The sequence below is a fragment of the Cyanistes caeruleus genome, chromosome 4 (genome assembly GCF_971803275.1).
Source record: "Cyanistes caeruleus chromosome 4, bCyaCae1.hap1.1, whole genome shotgun sequence".
NCBI lineage: Eukaryota > Metazoa > Chordata > Aves > Passeriformes > Paridae > Cyanistes > Cyanistes caeruleus.
In genome coordinates this window covers 40170577-40187292 of record NC_141704.1, presented here as the reverse complement: position 1 = coordinate 40187292, position 16716 = coordinate 40170577, and the positions used below count along the sequence as shown (strand labels likewise).

The 16716-nt window shown below is 37.1% G+C and overlaps 1 long non-coding RNA gene across 1 annotated transcript in view; it reads right to left on the bottom strand.

The window, feature by feature from the left end:
• Positions 1-6329: 6329 nt before the first annotated feature.
• Positions 6330-16716, bottom strand: part of LOC147653593 (uncharacterized) — an 80670-nt gene continuing 70283 nt past the window's right edge. Inside the window, exon 3 of the long non-coding RNA XR_015286493.1 lies at positions 6330-6555. This is a non-coding gene — a long non-coding RNA (uncharacterized LOC147653593). The remainder of the gene's footprint in view (positions 6556-16716) is intronic.

The following is a 16716-nucleotide window of genomic DNA, read 5'->3' as shown; positions in this document are numbered from 1 at the left end:
TTTCGTTTACTGTGCTTTATAGGTGTCAAGTCTGACTGGATTTACTTTCTGCACAAAGTGACACAAACCCTGAAAGGGTATAAAAATGGCATATCCTTAATATGGCTCAGATGTGCAGTTTCTATACAGGTCCTGATTATTTCCCATCCCAGCTCATATCCTGCACAAACAATTTTCTGTAGGCTTTGGAGTTGAGGGATACAAACAAGGACACTCTTTTGGCTTCCATTTAACTCCATGTTGCTTTGTCTTTTAGCACCCTGCTAACTTTGTTCTGTTCTTATCCAGCTCTCTTCACCTGCTACTTCTCAATGACTTAACACTTGATTTACCCCATACACTTCTGCTGTTCCTTTATACTGCTTTTTTCTGTATATTTTGATGTGTTCCACCTCTTGTATGATTTGTTTCTGCTTCAGTTGCACCTAATGAAGCAAAAGCCATTCCTCCTCTCTTCTTTGTGCTTCAGGTTAATTGTGTTTCACAAGGTTTCTTTCAGTAAGTACTTGCTTCCATGCATTACTCTTCCTTTTATCTACCTTCCCAGGAGATCAAACCCACACACGCCTGAATTAGATTATAAAACATCTGATTTACTGCCATTGTTTTGTTGCTTTCACTCCATCCCTTCCTTGCTCTTTTTAGAGTGGTATGGCAGTATTTTCTGTTCAATTGCATGCAAATTATTTTCCATTTTCATATTCACAACCACTTCATTTATCTATTATTCTTCCTTAAGGCAGCAGCCCCCTAATAATTCCCCTCTACCTTCCAGATAAAAATGTGAGCCTGAGCGTATTTCTATATCATTCTGGAGTCTGGGAAACAAAACTTCTTTCAAATTTTCTCTTAAAGAACTCAAATAGGATATTTTAATCTACATAATTTATGAGGACTTCAATATTATTTCTTCTTGAAAGCATTAAGACAAAAATCAGAATGTGAGTCTTATTTCTTGAAGCTGGAAATACAAGTGACACAGAGCTCGCAGAGGGGGTAAGTTCCTAATGAGCTTGAGTTTAACCATGAGTTTTCAATAATGTTTATAATGCATACATATGGATAAGATGCAAACTGGTACACTGGATTGGACTGAAGCCCAGATATCCCAGTAGCATGTTTCTAGCAGGGCTGAAACTTACTGCATCATAGAAATACAGGAAATCATTCAGGTTGAAAGGCACATCAGAAGATCTCTAGTTCAATCTCTATCTTCTCAGTAGCCTCTTCTTAGGTATTGGAAGGAAGGAAGACTGCTATTAAGTTTGTCCTAAGTCTTCTCTTCTCCAGGGGCAACAAATAAAGAACTAAGGAGAGCTTACAGTATTACTTCCCTGGAATACTCTCTGGACTTTCAAGAATTTGTGGCTCAATGCCTAAATTGCTGTGTCAGGTATGATTTTTTTTAGTTGCCCTTGATTGTTTTGTCTTTTATTAGCTCTTTGAAAATTTCTGGCATAAAGCTTCTTAGCTCAGCTACATTATCTTGTTTTGACCCAGCAAATTTTAAGTTTTATTTGATGATTTCTTTTGTCAAAGATGATACAGTCTATTCAGTATCATACTGATAATTTCTGTTTTCTTAATACTTTTAGACATTGCTTGTTTTTCCTGACAGTACTGAACACAGAAACATCTACATCCTTGAACTCATTCCATCAGCATTTTTTGTCTTCTCTTGTGCAGCACTTCACTGAGTTTTGTCTGCCATTTTAACATCCAGCCATTATGTCTCATGCTTTCCTTCTACACTTCATTGCTAATGCTTATTTTCACTCTCCTTCAATAATGAAGTATTCACATAAAATACTGTAGTGCTATTTTCTAAAAGCTTGGGCAGCACAATCTCAGCACACATACATGTAGATCTTCTTCCAAAGATCAAATTGATCCTATAGTTTTCTATCTTTATCTTGTCTTTAATTCATGTGTAGATATTAGCTCTCATTCTATGTCCCCACAGAAACTTTTGATGGAGCACCTCATTCAACGTTTTTTGAAAATTCAGGTAGACTTGAGCAGCTGTGTTGTGGTTTAACCCCAGGGCAACTAAGTCCCATGCAGCCACTTGCTCACTCCTCACCCCTCATAGAATGGGAGGGAAGAGGGCTGGAAGGGTAAAAGTGAAAAAAAAAAAAAAAACAGTTGAGATAAGAACAGCTTAATATTATTATTACTATTAATAATAATAACAAAAATGGAAAAAATATTTTAAAAATACAAGACAAAGAAGATTCAAATTAAAACAATTGCTCACCACCAAACAACCAATGCCCATTCAGACCCCAAGCAGCAGTTCCCTGGTCAACCCTCCCACAGTTTTTAAGCTAAGCATGATGCCATATGGTGTGAAATATCCTTCTGGTCAGTGTGGTCCATTTTCTCAGCTCTACCCCTTCCAGCTTCTTGAGCATCCCAGGCCTCCTTGCTGCTGGGGCAGTATGAGGAGAAGAAAGTGCCCTGATGTCACTCAGCAACAGCTAAAAGATCCCTGAGTTATTGACACCTTTTCCAGCACAAATCCAAATACAGGCCCATACTAGCTATTATGGAGAAAATTAACTCTATCCTAGTAAAAAACAGCACAAGTTACATATGGCCCATGAACAAGCCTATCTCCTTTGCAGAATGCCAGGAGGCTTGTAAGGTAAAGCCTTCCTCATGTGCCTTGAGATCTTCTGCAAAATGTTGTATTTGTTCATGCATCTGCTGATTTCTGTTTATTGCTGCATTTACCAGCAATTTCAGAGAATGGCTTGGGTTGTAAGAAGCCAATAAGATCATCTAGTTCCAACCCCTCTGCCATGATCACAAGCAATCTCCACTAGACCAGGTTACTCAGAGTGCCATCCAACCTGGACTGGAAACTCCAGACATGGGGAATCCACAATTTCTTTGGACAGCCTGTTCCTGTGCCTCACCACACTCAGTAAAGGATTTCTTCATAACATCTAACCTAAACCTACTCCCTTTCAGGCTGAAGCTATTTCCCCCTTACCCTTACTACATTCCCATGCAAAAAGTTTCTCTCTACCTTTCTTGTAGGCTCCCTTCAGGTATTGTTAAACTACAATTAGGTCACCTTGAAAGCTTTCACTTTTCCAGGCAGAACAATTACAATTGTCTTAACCTTCCCATCCCTCTGATCATCTTGGTGGCCTTCTCTGGACTCTTTCCAGCAGCTCCATGTCCTTCCTGTGCTGGGACCCCAGAGCTGATGCAGCCCTGCAGGTGGGGTCTGAGCAGAGCAGAGGGGCAGAATCCCCTCCCTGGCCCTGCTGCCCACGCTGCTTTGGATGCAGCCCAGGACACGTTTGGTGTTCTGGGCTGGGAGTGCCCATGGCTGGCTCGTGTCCAGCCTCTCACCCACCTGCACCCCAAGTCCTTCTCCCAGGGCTGCTCTCCATCTCTTCATCCCCCAGCCTGGATTGGTACCAGGGCTTGCCCTGACCCAGGTGCAGCACCTTGCACTTGGTCTTGTATAACCTCATGAGATTCCCACAGACCCATTTCTCCAGCTTGTCCAGGTCCCTCTGGATGGCATCCCATCCTTCAGGTGTGTCAACCACACTAGTCCAGTTTGTCCAGTGAAAATGATAAGCTTACTAGTCATTAACTCATTGGTTCTGTCATGGAACCCATTTCAAAAAATGGTATCACATCTGTTCCCTTCCAGTCTACAGGCATCCAGACATTTCCAATTCAAAGACTGTATATCACACTTACTGGCTGAACTATTTTATTCTTGAGTTCCTTGGTGAATGACACTTGGTCCTGGCCATTATCCTTCTTTTTATCTATTCCTTCCATAGCTAGCACTTAAATTTCAGTCAACTCTTCTATGAGTTCTCAGTAAAGAAGTTTTGTGGTCTGAAAGTCTTTTCATGTGCATCCACAGTAAAAAAAAAAAAAATTAAGGTTCGATTTAGTTTCTTTTTTTTTATGGCCCTGTCTTCCCTCAGTGCTTCTTTTATCCTTTGAATATCTGCTGGCTCTTTGGACTCTCTGACAGATTTCCTGTTCCTAATATATTTTAAAAAATATTTATTGTTGATTTCTTCAATTTTTTTTTCCAGTGGTCTTCTGGTTTGTCTTACTCTGTTTTTTTTTATATTTAACCTGAAAAAGTTTCATCCTGTCTAGTTTCCATATTTGGACACCACTTCAACATCTTCAAACTTGCCTTCTTGCATTTGCTAATCTTTCTTGTACTGTTGTTTAGCCATGCTGGCTTCCTTTAGCTTTTCTCAAATCTTTCATGACAGGAAGTATGCATATCCTTTTTACCTTCAGTGTAGTCTCTAAATTGTCCTCATTCTGCTGGCAGGGATTTAACTCTTTTAGTCAGCTTTTTAGGTAATTCTTTTGAAATTGACTGCAATCATTATTATTTTTCTACTTTGTTTTGTTTTGTTGTTGCTGCCAATGCTTTAAAGCACATTGTGGTCACTTTCATAGAGTTGTTATTTGTCATTAAATCATGATGAATATAGCTGAGATGAATTGAAATAGAACATACCTCCAGAGGGTAAAAATACACCAAATTTTTTTTGTGTTTCCTGAGTATAATTATTTCTTCTATAAGTTTTCCTAGAATTCTTCATTTCGGACTCAAACTTCCCTTTAAGCTCCAGGCTAGAAACAGGCTAAACAATTCTGTGTAATGCAATCTATTGCATCAGCATCTGTTTGAGAGCGTAAGTGGAGCATACAGGCAATTATTTTTAAAATGTTTTAGTATATCTGGTTAGACTCTGTTGCAGAAGCATCCTGCCTAGGTCTTGGCACAGTCATATGCTAATAAATGTCAGAATTGCAGAATAAAACAGGCTGCTTGGACCCTAGAGATTCACTTAACCTGAAGGAATCTTCATGAGACTCTTAAAAATACAGTTATAGCCCTTTTGTTTCACTGCATTCAATCTCACTAATATAATTTAAATTTAACAGCATATGTTCAAAGTACATGAAAAGAGTGTTTGCATTTCAAATGGACTGATCATGTCTACCTTTACCCTCACTTTATAGAGCTTCTCTTGTCTTCCATAACTGACTTGAAATAACCTGCTGAGTTTACTCTAGCAAGCACAATGGTATCCCTCAGAACAGCAAGTTTCACCATGGTCTCCAATGAACCAAAAAACAGTTGTGTTAGTAGTGCTGACCACCCCTGACTGTTTTTATCAATATGGGATGAGATTCACTGGTCATTAAACATATGGTACAGAGTACATCAGCTTGTTTTCTTGCTGTTTCTTACAGAATTAATAACTCCACTATTTTTCTTTAAAAAGTAAACTGCACAGCTTCATCTTTTGTTACGGTGTGTGCCACAATGAATCCCTGAATGTGACCCCGCACTTCCAGGGCCTGGAGCACACCACCAACAGAACCAACTGGCAAAGACAAAGGAGCAAGGGACGGGTCCTTCTTTGGATACCCCAAAAGGTTTAATCTCCGAAGGGGCCCAGGGACATAGACAAAAATGATCTGAGGGCACAGCATTAAATACAGGGTGACAGGGGTGGAGCTGAGGGTCAGGGTCCAATTGGAACAAGGGAAAATGGTGCAAAGGAGTGGCTAGGGACTGGGAAAACCAATAGGGTAACAGGGGTGGGGAAATGCACCAAATGGCCAATAGGAGTCAGGGAAAGGGAGAACATTCTGGGGATTAACCATAAATGGCAAATGGCAGCGGAATGGGGATTACATCAATTAGGTGAACCAATAGAACATCGAACCTTGAGAACAATTTACATGTGTCTGCAAAGGTCCATGGAGGGAGGCCTTTTCTCACTCTGTCCGAAGGGAGTCTCTGCCCATTTGCCTTTGTCCCTCTAGGGCCACGGCATGACTGCCCTGGTGGCAGGCTCCTGGACATCCACAGTCCTTTGTATTCCAAATAAAATAAAATCCACATAGATGTGTTAATGCTTTTCTAGTGCTATTATGTCTAAGAAGTTTTTTCTTCAGATAATCCAAACCATACTTGCGTGTTTTTAACACATTCTTCAGCCCAGTCCCAGCAAGGACTCCTTGCTTAAATAGCCCTGTATAGCCCCAGGAATGAACAAATGATAGAGTATTTAAATTAAACTGTATTAGCCATTTAATTTGGAGGACCTCAAGCAGGAGCATAAGGCTGTAACATAATTTTTAAGCTAATCTACACTGGCATTACCAGGATTCTCTTAGCCCACTCCAGCTCCAAACTGCATTTCAAGTCAGCATTTGCAGTCATCTGATTCCACAAAACAACAACAAAAAAATGCTTAGTTAAAAATTTGGGGGTTTTTATTTAAAGGAATTAATTTTATGCTGGGCTGGTTTTCAGATCACCATGGAGTTAGAAAATCATGGGAACTGGTGGTAAACTCAGAGGAGGAAACAGTAAAAGCAGAAGATTCTGAAGTTATGTATCCAACATATACAACCTTTACTTCACTGTTAGCTAGAACTTTGTGACAATGGACGTTTATTTTGAAATTTTTGACTGCTGTCTTCCGAGGCACCATCTATCCGTACTTAATGGCAGCCACTACAAAGGAAAAGAACCTGAAAAAACCAAAAAATATCTGATTTGTTGCAGTGACTGCAGTAGAAAATTGTATTTTTGAAGTGTGGAGAGATATTTTTATTTTTTTTACAAGAAGAGGAGAGGACTAAACAAGAGTTTTCAAAATCCCTTACTCTCAATTACAGTTTTTCCTACTTGCTTAATGAAACTGTAATTTTTGCCAATTTCTACATTCTCTCACAACCTTGAGAACTGCTATATTCAGTGAGACACTACAGTTATTTTCCCTGTAATTACAATTGGCAGAAGACATTTTAGAATAAATCTGGGTGAAGGGATTGGCACTACCCTGGTTTACACTACATGTTATATTTTTAGGAAAGAAAAAATAAGAACATTTTCTTTCAATGAAAGGTCAAGCTATGAGAAAATTGCACACCAGAAGTTGTGCAATTCAGATGATTATGAAATCCTCACATTTTTGTCCAGGATGTGATGTATTTAGCTGCCAAGTCTGGAACTTATGTCTTTTTGTCACAGAGGAGGCTAACTCCCTATTTACCACAGAAACAATCCCACAATGTACTTCATAAAATGGAGGCTGTTTACTAAAACTGAAAGCTCAGAGAGCAGATATCAGATCTCTCTTATTTCGCATCATGCACTATCTTTGCAATTGCATATGACAGTCCCTTAAGTATTATTTCAGTTTATTGCCTATTGAATCTGTCCCTTTTTTTATATTAAAAATAAAAATTGTTAATTCTTTTATGTTCCCAGTTTCAGTGGCTGGGCCGTATTTGATCAGAGCCCATTGCAGCTGCAGCTACTTATCAACAACACATCATGTTTGAGAGAAGAGTTTGCAAGAAAAATTCCTTTCCACTATCCCCTCACATGAAGAAGCATTAGTGTATGTTGCCCTGCTCTTAGTGGATGATTCCTCTGTCTTTCTTGATGAATGGGACTTCAGCTGAATGACACTCTAGTGATTGAAGAAGACATGAACTGGTTGGATTAAAAACACTGTTGGCTGTACAGTGTCTCTGGTTGGGGTATGGAGCTGTTAAATAATAAACCTGTGTGTGAGATAATTAGTGTCTGGTTCATAGCATGTGTATCTGGATAATTGATTGGTTTTGGCTGCTACCACTCCCAAATATTTTGGATTGGATCTTCATATGTGGTGAAGAGAGAATATGAATATTTAATTTACTGATATCTTCCTTTCTTTTCTTTTTTTATGTATAATAAACCAGCTTGCTTTAGCCTGCTGTTTTTAGAATTGGAAATTCACATTAGAGACCAGTTTGCCATCAAGATGTCTATGGGAAACGTTTCAAATATTTTAGTTTGATTAGCTTGATGGTTTACCCCAAAAGTAGTGTAATCTTCTAAAATGTTAGTTTGCAATGTAATGCCAGAAATGAAAAACTTTTTCGTTTTCAGCTAATCTACCTTCCTGGTACTTCTTTTATGATTGCAATGCAAGGAGTCAGAGAGTATTAAAAGAAGGAAACTAATGGGAAAATGCATTATAATGCTTCAAATATTGATCCAATTAATTTTATTTTGGAAGCGGGACAAAACTGTCAATAGAAGACACAATATTTTTTTAAAAAACACCCATGAATTCTAAATTGTAACAAACAACAAGTTTTCTTAAATTTCAATTAGCTCGAAAAAGGAAATTTTTTTTTCTTATGTTTTTGCATTAATCCTGCTAACCTCAGAAGGAATTTCTTTGCCTCATTCCTCTGAAAAGAAAGAAAGAAAGTGGCATGGGGGTTTTAAGGAAGCAGCTGGAGATGAAGGAGACTGGAGCGCTAGTGCATAGAGCTTGGGGCAGACCTGAGAGGTAGGAGCCTGGTAGATTGGAAGTGGGACTCCTGATATGGCTGGAAGATAAAAAGGCCAGAAATAGAAGGGCTTAGTCTTTGTGAAAAGCAATTTTGCAGCCTGTTAATTGTATGAGCAATCTTGCTAGTGAGCTGAGTTAGGTTTTTAGGTTGATGATGTCATAACTAGGAACCCCTCTCTATTTGTGATGTCATCACAGACTGAGAAAGATGGTAAATATTGAAAATGTAATTAACAATAAATGATGCTGTGAATTTAACTAATGAGATGTAACACTACAAAGTGTTCATTGAGAGGTGTTTTTCTGAATAAGGACAAAAGCTTGTTCTAAAATTTCAGTCATGGATTCCCTAATGTTACCGCAGAATTACACTGACAATAGTTATGGTTTTTTCCTAATCATCTTTAGGATATTGGTAATTGTATTGGTAATACAGAGTCCTGGAAACTGGTGTTAGAGAGATTTGTAATTAAAATTAGACTGTAAAAACAGCACACTTACTCTCTGCATCTGATTTCCACATATTAGAAACTAATGCTTATTTCAATGTCAAAGCTGTTTTTCTAATGTGTTTTTAATAAGTGTTGCTGCACAAGTTAAGTATCTAGTTTGTAAATTCAGTGATGGAAATTATAATATAAAATCACATATATTAACATTTTTTTCATTTTCTTTGCCCTCCACATGTAGTTTTTCTATGATTATAAACACTTCTACACAGGGACTATGGATTGGATGGCACCCCAGGCTGTAGTGTTGTGTGAGAACAGCCAAGGCAGCTCTGAGGATAATGGCATCATTCTGGCACAATGCTCAGGGGAGTTAAATCTCTGACATACAAAGTACAGTGGTTTTCACTGCATCTTGTGTCTTGGCTAGGTATGTTCTGATTCTTGTTTACTAGCTAGCTCATGGGTCACATCAGCACACCGCCATCTGTTTTGTATGTCAGACTATTTTTCTGTGTTTGTTCTGGACACTTGGACAGCTCATTGAGATCTAATTGGATCAGGGAAATGACCATACTCATATTTGATATTTATCTTCTCTAATGTGACAAAAAAAAGTTAAGTCATATTACAGTGTGAAAGTCTGGGATTGTTTAAACCTATATACATCACTGAAATTACTGGTATTTAGATAAAAATTTTGACACTGGAATCTCTAAGGCTAGTCTTAAGCCTGTTGAATATATTTCAATGCATATATTCCTACTAACTTCACGTCACTTTTGTGCCAGGTCTTTGATATACACATGAGAAAACCCACAGTGTGACATTTCGGAATGAGTATGCAGGTTTGGCAGAATTACAACATTTATTATTTGTAAACTGAACAGATACAACACACACACACAAAATTTGAAGCATGATGACAGTTCAACAATTTATTTTTTAAGATCATAATCATAATTTTAAAGACACATATCTACCTTTATGATTAGATAGGAACAAAAGCAGTCTTTCCTTTCATGTGCAGATATAAGAGGTGAGTTTTAACAGCTCCTGTCCTTAACTTTCTTTTGAAAAGGCTAGATTAAGATTCCTGATGTTGTCAGTGTAGGGAATTACTTAATTTCCTTCCTCCTAAGACAATAATGACAAAAATATTATATAACCTTTCTATATTGGAGAGGAGGAGGAAGTTACACCTATTAGAAGTGTAATGAATAATATAATCATCCTTGGCTGTTCCACCCTGGATATGACTTCAGGGTCAGAAAAGTGTAAAAGCAGCTATGACTCTCCTTTGACCATCTGAGAGATTAAAATAATATTTAGTTCTACCACTGTTACCATGCTGTTCACATAGAGTCATGCATTTTGCAGCAGAACTAAAGGAAACCTTTAAGATGCATATTAGCATTTACTGTGTAGCCACCAGAGTTCTGTTGCTAGAACTGAGCCACTTCATTATGAGATTTTATTTAACTTTGGCCAAGAGTATAGCAAACCAGATTGTGCAACATTCTGTTTTTATGGTTTCTGTTTAAACATATTAAATAGATTTTTTAAAAGAACTTCATGATACAGTCATTTATTAATAACAAACAGAGAGTTATACATCTGATTTGTTATTGACTTTTAGAAATTCTGAATATAGGAAACTTGCAAGATTAAACCTGAATATTATCTTTCTAAACACTACCAGGATTAAGTTGAGTGAAACTCAGGCCGTGTCAGCTCCTCTGAAGTCTTTCAGAAAAGATATCTCTTGTGAATACATATGTTTTTGCCCATTCATTCAAAGCCTGTTCTCTTTTCTTTTTTTGTGTGTTCTCTAACTTGAAGCCAGAGCCATTCCTCTCTTTCCCACCCTTGATTCTCTTCCCAGTTCCATTTTTCTGGCACAGAAAACTCTACTTCTTTCTGGGTTTCTTCCAATCTACATATCTCTTCCTTTCAACTGTCTTCTGCTTACAGTCTTTCTCTCTCCAGATTAGGTAGACTCCACATTCTACCTCATCAATCCTTCTTCAAGTCCTCAGATTACCTTCCTAGTCCCCACCACATTTTGTCTTGTCCCCACTGCTCTCCTAGGTTCTCAATCATTCCCATCTCTGTGAGCTACGCTCCCCCAGTTGCAGCTGTACATCTCAACCGGTCCTAGTGCCAGACTTATCATTAAACCATTAAGGTTGGAAAGGACCTTGAAGATCATTAAGTCCAACCTTTGACCGAGATCCACTATGTCCCCTAAACCACATCACAAAGCTCCATGTCTACCCATTTTTATAATACTTCCAGGCATGGTGACTCTGCCACTTTCTTAAGGAGCCTATTCCAATGCTTAACCTGTGTTTAAGCGAAGAATTTTTCCCTAATGTCCAGTCTGAATCTCTCTTGGCAAAACTTGAGGCTGTTATCCTTTGTTCTATCACTAGTTGCCTGGGAGAAGAGGCCAACCTCCACCTTGCTATAGCTTTCTTTTAGGTAGCTGCATGACTTCCTTTTGTGCTATTGTAGAGAGTGACAAAATTTCCCTTAGTCTGCTTTTCTCCAGGCTCAACAAATCCAACTCTTTCAGCTGCCCCTCACAGGATTTATGTTCCAGCCCATTCTTTGTTTGCTTCTCTGGACACACTTGAATGCCTCAACAGTCCATAGGGCCTGCTTTCAGTTTTCCATTGTTTACTCTCTTAGAGGTTTGCAAAAATGTGAGTACTTCACCAAGAACTTGAGCTGGTCAGCTAACATGGTTTGATTTTCATGGTTTGATTCAGTGCATAAGCAGTGTGCAGAATGGTAGAATTTGAACTCAAATGTGAGCAGGGAGCTTGTGCTAATGCAGCAGCATAGAGGTACCTACTCAGTCTCTCCTGTTACGTCTTCTATTTCTAAGGGAACAGTTATATTTACAAGGGCTGAGAAGTAAGAAAGTGAATGAGTTGAAAAACTTGTGAGTCTGCCAAATGGAATGGCACCATATAAAAGAGAACATAATAAAAATTCCTAAATGACATGACTATGACACAGAGAGAGTGCCCTCCTTTTAGCACATGCCAGAATTAAGTTGTTGTGAACAACAGTACTGCTGCAGAGCACTTCTTACAGGTATCAGACAAGGCTGTCTAGCAGGGCTTTAAAATATTTTTGCTGTAGTTTTCTAAACTATCATTTGGTTTTGTTTGTATAAATGTCAGAATAATAATTTCAGAGACTTTGAATATGTGGTGTTTATTGCCGTATATAAATGTGTATAAAAGTAAGAACAACACATCACAGCCTCAAAATCTTATAATTTAGTCTTCTTGTTTGCCCCCAGAAATTTGAAACAGGGAAAGAAATAATCACAGTCACATTGTGTTGGTTTTCATGTGTGCCATTAAGAATTGCAATTTATGATGCTTTTCACTTTCTTAATTATAGCAGTCTCAATTGGTCAAATACTTTTGTGAATATGCTCTAAAATGTAATGATTCTTTACAGTTTGGGTTTTATTCATTATATTCCACTGAAATTATCTTCCTTCATCCTCTTATCAACATATATTTTGCTTCTTTAATTAGTGCCTTACCCTCCACTAAGTAAGTGGATAACATATCAACATAACTACTGTGTTCTCAAATAAGCTGCACAGATTTATTTGAGCTGAGGTTTTGTTTCTAAGCATTTAGACATAAATAACAACTGTGAATAATAATTTTTTTCTCTAACCATATCTTAATAAAGAAAAAATAAAAGCTCTGTTAATTTCTTCTTGTAAGTTCCTTCGTTAAGCACTTAAAAAATTCGTGGTTCTCTGAACAGTTGCTAGTCTGTCCATGTTTTTATTTTTTGACACACATTTTATTACACATGTAGTGTCACCATGTGTCTCCAAACTAATAGAGAATAATTCCTTGTAGTGTGACAATTCTTCTCTCTGTGAAGCTTTAGATGGTGCCAGTATTTTTGCTGCCAAATCTCTCACATTTAATTTATTGAACATGGCATCTTTCAGTCATACAACACATCTCAACAAGTATTTTGTCTCTGTATTTTCTTCTCCAAATTTTTTGTAGTTATTTGCTTTTGGATTAGATTCTGGTAATTCTAATAAAGCTGGTACAATTGGCATTCTATATCAGAAGATTTGATAGTAATACAAGATGATTTCGATTGTCAGAATGTGTAATGGTCTGTTTCTTGAGATATTCTGCTCATGTTTATACTCTTACTCAGGACTTTATACTAACCAATTATTTTCAATTGTGTGGAAATTTCTAAATTTTTATAACCTACGATTTTTGTAATTTATTTTATATATTGCTGATATTGCAGTAAATGGTATTTGCAGAAATCTCAAAAGACTGAGAAGGATGTAATACACAAAATTAAAGAGAATTCAGACAATAAATGATACTTTTTATGTTGATTCATGGAAAAATATCATATGACTATCCTTTCACCACTTTGGAGTTCTTCACTTCCTTAAAGATATCATAAGAAGTGTTGAGGAAAATACTGATGGATTCTTTAATGAATATTGGAGTGTTGTAATGAATTAAATACATTTCAAAAAATGCATTTTTTTTTTAAGTAGAACTGTAGAAAATGGAAAGACATCTAATCAAATGTTGCAGAAGAGCAGGTGTCTTGAGACATGGCTGAATAACTTTCAGGATACTAGATTAGCAGAGAGAATAAAACCTTTGATGCTGAGAAGCAGCAGCTTGAATTTTATTCAATACAGAATTTAGAATAGGCATAAAAAGGTCACAACCACAGGGAAAACACAGGCTTGTGCTTAGAATGTCTTGAGTCAAAGTACCTTGACACCTACTTGTTAAAGAATTTCAGAGATGAAGACTTGAACAAAACTCTGTGCATTCAAGAAGAAATAAAACTCTCCTCAAAGGTAATTGAAGCCACTGTGCAGTAAAAGAATGAAAAGATTTTTAACAGAGCATTGGTTTCAGTTGAACTAATAAATTTGGTTAATAATTTTAATACCTAAACTGACAAAGGTACTAGTCAAAAGGTGTGATTTTATAGATGCAAGAGTTCCTTTGAAATTTAATTCACCATTTTCTCCCTTAATGACTGCATGTTGAACGGCATGCCTTTCATTCACTTGTTTCTTGTCAGCTAGAGGGAAGGACTTCTGGAATTCTGGCAATGAAGAAAACAATCCTTTATTGAGGAATGAAAAACTAAAGTAATATTAGCATTCTTATATTTCCTAGAATAGTGTAAGAAAGTTTTATTTGTGTTGCAAAGGTAAAGTGATAGAATCATAGGTTTGAGTTGGAACATCTTGTTCCAAGTCCCTGCTATGAGCAGGGTACTTCCCTTTAGGTCAGGTTACCCAAGGTCCCATCCAACCTGGCCTTGAACACTTGCAGGAGTGGGGCATCCACAACTTCTCTGGGGCAACCAATTCCAGTGCCTCACCACCCTCACAGTAAAGAATTTCTTCCTAATATCTAATCTAAATGAACCCTCTTTACCCCCTTTTAGAAGTTGAGGACAAAATGATATTGAGGAGTGTGTGTGATTGGAAGTGTCAGGCCTCCTGCTTGCAGCTGAGAACAAAATGGTGTAACTGGGTGTCCTGTCATCACTGGTTTTGATTTCTGGTGGTACCTAGCAAAAGAACAGGACTTGCTGTAAGCACAAAAGAGTTCAACATTTAACAGATTAGCAGATATATTATATTTATAGGCAGTGGAAGAGAAACCATGAGCAGTAAGGAAGCTTTGGGAAAGAATGTAAAGAAAAGTCTTCAGAATAAAAAAAAGTCTAAGATTATGATTATCATCACAACCAGGGATGACAAAGATTTTCTTAGATGAATACCTCATCCATACGAAGAGTCTGAGTGCTTCCTGCCCCTTTCTGCTCAGCCATTTCAATCCTTGTCTTTTATCTCCTTTTGGACACTACAGCAAAAGGTTTCTATCAATGAAAGCTGGAAAGAGAAAGCTGTCTGGCATGCCTCCTACTCAATCTCTCAGGAAGCGGGGGTAAAAATACCAATAACACAAGTTAGATTGGAAAGCATTCAACAGTATTTGGCATAATCAGCCAAGTGTAAACGATGGCAAAGCAGTAACAAGGGTTCATTGGCTAGAAGGGGCATTGCTGAACAACCTCAGAAAGTGAACCAGCTTCTCTACAGGGACCAGCTGGGGACTGCTCATCATTTGCTAATCACCATCCATGGTGACAGATTAAAGAGGCTCAGGAGAAGACAAGGACAACCTAGAACGTGAATGTCTGACTTCTTTGATTATGGTACTGGGAAAAGCTTTGATTTCTTCAATCAAGAGTGAAATTCTAAAGAAGGAACAGAGGGAGAGAATGCCTTTGTGCACAAATTAGCTAAACTTTATTAAAATAAGACTAGTGCTTTCAAATAGCACCACATCATCAATGTTAAGAAGGTAAATTGCTAAAGAGAAGAAGTAGGGGACATTTGAATACTTGTAATATGGTCATAGAAGACACAAAGAGGAAAATAGTATGATAATCTGAAATCTTCTCAGTGTTAAAGCAGCACAGTCAGTAAAAGAAGACTTTGAGATCTTGATATATTATTTATTTTCATTATTACTTTCATTTAATTTACACTTTAAGACATTTTATTTGGAACAAATACTTCCTATAAAATCTAAAGCCTATGACAGTATTAGCAAACAGTCCCAGAAGCACATTGGGACATAGGGACACAGTCACCTCCTCTTCGAAGTTAGCAAGTGAGCAAGTTGGCATTGAGTAAGGTTTTGGCCTTGAGCATGGCTGCAAGTAGAAGCATAAAATCAGTTTGGGGTTTATGTCTTTGGTTTTCTAAAAAAGAAGTAATATTCCTTATTTCATCTGTACCTCCTCTACAAAGAGATCACAGTCCTTACTCAATTCCTGAGATCAGTGGGTGAGAATTAAAGAGCAGAAAGACAGGGAGCAAGAAAATATTAATTTTTATAAATCCTAGACAACTGGAATGTTGACTAGCGAAGGGAAAATTTATGTCATTGAAAATTCCCCAAAATAATTTAGAAGAACATACATCAAGAATATTTTTAAGGATGGTTGGTTTGGTCTTTAAACAGTGAACTGAATTAGAAGATACTTTGGATTTCCTTGCCTTTCTTTGATAGCTGTTGTCCTATTCTAAATAAAATGCAAAGAAAAACATAACTTTTGTCCTTATTTTAGCATTATTTTATTTGCACAGTGCAAAAAAAGTATTACCAGGGAACAGATAAGAATACTGACTCCTTCCAGAAAAACCAAATCCTTTTGTGACAGCAACCTGAAGAGGCAAAAGTGTAATAGTATCTTTTAGTATTGAAACACATAAAATAAAGAGTAGAGAAATTGGGAAGCAGTTATTTTTTGCTATCAAAAATAATCAGAAGAAAACATTATGAAACAAAGCTCTGAGTTTTGTTTGCATAACCAAAGCTGGCTGTCATGTTCAGGATTATTAAATGAGTAAAAGCTTTTAAGTATATAATATCAACACCCTTTTTAAACAAGTTCTTACAGAACCTTTGTTAAGGAAAGAAGTCAATAAGCCTGTATAAGCCTGTGGACATCTACAATTAGCTAAACCAAAGAAGATTAAATACCTAATGAGGAAAAAAAAACATTGGAAGTATTTTTATGTGTTTGAAAATAAAATCTGTGTTTATTTAATGTATACTTTTGATGCTAGACTATTACTGTTATCATGTATCTAACATTTACCCAAGCAGAAAATATTTAAACAGAGCAGCATTTATTAGCCCCTGTAAATAAAATCTGGAGTAAGGAGTACATAAAATAAAAGGCATTTTTATTTGGAAACATTTTTTCGACTTCTTTTGCTTTAATAACTGACCAAAACTCAAGACTTGTAACTTAAATTTCAT